Source organism: Jatropha curcas, chromosome 10 (assembly GCF_041381405.1).
Source record: "Jatropha curcas cultivar XTBG-Jc1 chromosome 10, XTBG_Jcur_1.0, whole genome shotgun sequence".
NCBI classification, from domain to species: domain Eukaryota; kingdom Viridiplantae; phylum Streptophyta; class Magnoliopsida; order Malpighiales; family Euphorbiaceae; genus Jatropha; species Jatropha curcas.
In genome coordinates, this window is record NC_143160.1 from 21,002,337 (window position 1) to 21,006,686 (window position 4,350).

Below are 4,350 nucleotides of genomic sequence, written 5' to 3' on the forward strand. Positions count from 1 at the left end.
AAGGTGATAGCTTGTACCTATTCTTTAGGATTTTTTTCAGTATTACTAGGTAACGTACCTTAGGGTCGGGAGGCCATTATGTTTGCAAACTGCCCTAGTTGAATCTCCAAGTTCCTTATCGCAGCTTGTTGGATTTTGTTGTTTTCTTGGGTTTCATTCATGAAGTCCATGTGTGATTTAGAGAGGGCGGTAAGGAGAGCATCATAAGACTTTTTCTCTTAAGGTAGAAAACCTGGTAGTGCATTCAAGGCGTTGTTTGGATTCCCATATGAAAGATTAGGGTGATTCCTTAACCTGTTATCATAAGAGTTAGAGCACAGGTAATTCTTCCTTCCTTGATTCATCACATAGTTCACTTGCTCCAAAGTTTATGGATTTAAAGAATCTAACATGCATTCCCTAATCCCATGTTGTCCATTACACCTGTCACAAGCTTGCACAATAGAATTCACTGAGTTAGTAGTCAATAAGTCCCACTTCCTTACCATATTGTCTACCTTGGCATTAAGTGCGGTGATGGCATCAATCTTATAAACTCCTGCAGTCTTCTTCCTTTCGGAGTTGCTTTGATAATGGCTAATGCTAGCCATCTCCTCTATCAAGTCATTGCCTCGTCAATTTCTTTTCTTTCAAAAGATCCACCTGCAGCTGCATCTAGAGTAATTTTAATGTTAGGAGATAATGCATTATAAAAAGTTTGAACCTGTAACCACTTAGGCAAGTTGTGATGTGGGTACTTTCTCAATAAGTCCTTGAATCTCTCCTAAGCTTCGTACAAACTCTCTTGATCATAGTGGACAAAGGTCATTATCTCGTTCCGCAGTTTGTGGTTTTTGAAGATGGAGAGAATTTTGCTAAAAATTTTTGGGCTAATTCTTCTCATGTTATAAAACTTCCAGCAGGGCATAATTGTAACTAAGATCGTGCTTTGTCCCTAACAGTGAAAGGAAAGAGTCTTAATTTTATGGCATCCTCGGAAACTCCATTTTGTTTGAAAGTATCACAACTCTCTAAGAAATTTGTGATATGGGCATTAGGATCTTCACTAGGTAAACCTCCATATTGAATTAAGGTGGAAAGCATTTGGATAATTGCAGGTTTAATTTCAAAATTGTTAGCTTCCACCTTAGGTCCAGTGATACTCGAGGTTGTTCTAGTGAGAGAAGGTGTTGTGTAATCTCGCAAGGTGCGGACATGAGGTTGAGGTTCGTCCTGAGGGTTAACTTCATCGTCCATGTTTGCTTACTGTTCTGGTTTGTTCTCATGTGCTCTTCTAGTAGCCTTGTTCCTACGACAAGTCTTTTCGATTTCTAGATCAAAGATCAAGGGCTCAGTTCTACCTGATCTTCTTTGCATAAACACTGAAATAATCTTCCAGAAAAATTAAATTAAATAAATAATAAACAAAAACAAATGTCTAAATTAATAATAGGGTAATTGGTATTGATATAGATATTGCCAATCTCCGACAACGGCGCTAAAAACTTGACAGTGATTTTCACAAGTGTACGAAATCGTAACAAGTAATATAGAATGAGAAGAGTATCGTATCCACAGGGATTGTATACCAAGTATCAAAATTATGTTAACCTATTATTATTTAAACGACGATTTAGAGAAATTATTTTAAGAAACTAACTTCAGTAAATAAAAGAAAATAAGAAGAAAGCAAGGCAATTTTTTTGATTAAAAAATCATCTCATCACATGTGTTTCACATGCCATTTAATATTAAACAGATTTCTTTGACCTCATTAACAATCAAACTAACTCGCTCAATGAATCAAAGATTAAAAGCTACTAGGGTTTTTGACTTCACTTAATTTTTTCCAATTTATTTTATTAGTTCATTAATTAATTTTAATTGTTCAAATAGGGGAAACAACCCTAAAATTACTAACAAGCTCTCCCGATGTATTGTTAGCTATTTTAACCTGGTCTAATTACCTATCTTCCAATAGTGCAATCAAACATGAATTAAATCATTAAGTTTTATGGTTAGTTTTGTGAATTCAGAACCTAAGGTCATTAACTTATGAAAGCCCTCCATGAGTCAAACCATATAGCTTCCGCATCAAGTTATTATTTTCATGTAATTTATTACCTTTTTCATATCAAAAACCCTTCTCCCGATAGTGATTAATGAAATAAACCAATCTAGGGGAGAAACTTTGCCTGGAAGCATTAAGTTTAATAATAAATTATACTTTGAACAAAGAAAAACAAATCTAATATTATAAATTGGAAAAGAAATTAAGCTACATCAAATCCCTAGTATGAGAGTTTAGTTCGACATAGTAATTAAATAAAACTCAATAATACTTGATAAAAATTCCATAATCAATCAGAATAATGAAAGATTAAAATAAGATTAAGAGTTTAGAGATAAAACCTAGTCAATAATTAATTCTAGACGGCTTCCTTGAATCTTGGTACAAATCTTGAACACTTGAAGTCTTGGAGAGAGAGAAGTACAATAGAACAAAAATAATCCAAACTAGAGATATCTCTACAATGAATGGCTCCTCTCTTTATATAGATTTTCTGGGAGAAAATCCGACTTCGTTTAGGAAATAGAGTCTTCATTAAGTAAGAAATCTTTTTGGAAGTAGGAAACTGTTTAGGCTTTGAATTTCTTCTCAATTAGGACTCTTCCATGCGTCTAAATAGGATTAGAACTTGATTTGCATGTCAAGAAAATATCTCATGTGGGCCCATGTAAGTGATAGGGACTGGTTGGCGTTCTCGACACAAAACAGCACTTGATTCGCAGCATGGGCATGTTGTATGGCACGGTCAGAGCGTGCCGGAGCCTGAGTTCTAAGGAAGGTTCAGTACAGGTTGTGCTTAGGGGCACGCCTAGATAAGAATTTGTGGCACGGGCGTGCCACATAGCACAGCTAGGGCGTGCTAGGCTCTGAGTCTCCAGGATGAGATGCAGCACGAGCCGTGCTTAAGCAAGCACGCATTTGGGTTGATGTCCTCTTTTGGCATGGGCGTGCCATATAGGACAGCTTGGGCGTGCTAGAATCTGAGTCTCCACTTGATTTTTCTTAAATCCAGCACAGGCTTGCTGATGTGAACGGGCAGGGCATGTTAGAGCCTGAGTGTTGTGCTTTATTGTGCTCTTTTCTAGTCCTAAACCCTATAAATTTCCTTAAGATTAAGTGAATTATGATTCAAGGAAGCTTTGAACAAAAACAGAAATAAAACTAATTAAAAAATAATTAAAGCAATTAAAAATACTAAAAATCCTAATAAAAACTATATTAAAATACTATAAAAATAACACCTATCATACATTGTATTAGAAGTTACTTTTTTCTTCTACATATAAAAATATATTATTTATAAAAAAATCCTACAACTTTTGAGAAATGAAAAAAAGCAAATAAAAAATTATAAAACATATAATATATATATATATATATATATATATATATATATATATATATATGTGTGTGTGTGTGTGTGTGTGTGTGTGTGTGTGTGTGTGTGTGTGTGTGTGTGTGTGTTTTAAAATAGGATGGTAGATAATAATAAAGATAATAATAATAAAGAATATATTTTAAAATGTACAAAAAATTATAAATTTGGCAAAATTATAAATTTAAAAAATGTACAAAAATTTTCATCTATAAAGATAATAATAAAGAAATATGGATGTAAAAATTAGATAATTATTATAAATACATGGACACAAAAAATTAAATAATCCATTAATTATTTTATATAAGTAATAATTTTTAAACTTAAAAAGTATGTTAAGTGATCTAATAAAAAATAAAAAAATTTAAATTGAAATATAGATATAGATAATTATTGTAAATGAATTATTCATTTTTAATATATAATTATTTGATATAATTTTTTAATAATTAAATAATAAAATTTAAATTTAAATGATAAGAACATTGTTTTAACTATAAATGATAAGATATCTGAATTCTTTTTAATTTATTAAATGTATTTATTTTTTTAATTTATCAGATATTTTTATTATTTTCAATGTATTTATTGAATATATATATATATATATATATATAGATAGTAAAGAAATTTCTCTTTAATGTAAATGATAAAAAATAATATAATAATAATAAATAAATAAATAAATAAGAAATATATTATACTTATATTTCTCTCCCTAATCTATTGACTAGTAACTTGAATTGTATATAATATATTAACCTAGCAATTGGAGAATCCAAATATATATTTATGTTACGACCTGTTATCTGGGACTGGACCGGCACTAGGATCTAGGTAGAGTTAAAGTCACCAAAGCTCGTAATAAGTCAAATAAATACTAAATAAATTTTCTGTTCAATAGAAACAGCCTTAGGCCAAT

The 4,350-nt window shown here is 31.3% G+C and overlaps 1 non-coding gene across 1 annotated transcript; it reads left to right on the forward strand.

Moving 5' to 3' along the window:
- The first annotated feature begins 719 nt into the window (after nt 1-719).
- LOC119369715 (small nucleolar RNA R71) lies at nt 720-826 on the forward strand. The gene has a single exon (XR_005177288.1). It is a non-coding gene; the product is annotated as a small nucleolar RNA R71 (small nucleolar RNA).
- Nucleotides 827-4,350: the final 3,524 nt, after the last annotated feature.